Source organism: Penaeus monodon, chromosome 28 (genome assembly GCF_015228065.2).
Source record: "Penaeus monodon isolate SGIC_2016 chromosome 28, NSTDA_Pmon_1, whole genome shotgun sequence".
Lineage (NCBI taxonomy): Eukaryota > Metazoa > Arthropoda > Malacostraca > Decapoda > Penaeidae > Penaeus > Penaeus monodon.
Genome location: NC_051413.1, coordinates 25,787,057 through 25,787,528, shown reverse-complemented (window position 1 = coordinate 25,787,528; position 472 = coordinate 25,787,057). Strand labels below are relative to the sequence as shown.

The window sequence follows — 472 nt, the reverse complement described above, 5'->3', positions numbered from 1 at the left end:
GGGAAAAACGAATAAATGTAGAGCTGATTATGACATGTGGACAAATAAGTAAAATAACAAATAAAAATATCGATAGATCAGTGCAAGGACCAATAAATAGATTAACTGATACACAGAAGGAATTAATTAGTAGGTAGAATAATCAGACGAAAAATCAGCCAGGAGGTGGCGGAGAGCTTCAGAAAGGCTGGATACGGGACTACGGGCTCGTGGGCTGCTTTCTAAACACTAAGAAATCCAATGCATCCATTACACTATGCAGTATTTATGCATTAGTAAATATAGTATTTTAATAGTCTTCTAACGAAACATTAGCCAATTCATCAAAAATCCTTAGAGTAAAAATAAATTTTCTCCGCCGAATTTAAGATATAACTGGTAGGTTCACTGACTACTCTAAACAAACAGCAACGCATAAACTTATTCCCTCTCACCTTGAAAAAGAAACGCCAACCCAAAAACCGCAAGGTAC

The 472-nt window shown here is 36.0% G+C and overlaps 1 protein-coding gene across 1 annotated transcript in view; it reads left to right on the top strand.

The window, feature by feature from the left end:
- The window catches only part of LOC119591433 (apolipophorins-like), an 8,202-nt gene that overhangs the window by 3,256 nt on the left and 4,474 nt on the right, over positions 1-472 (top strand). The window lies entirely within an intron of this gene.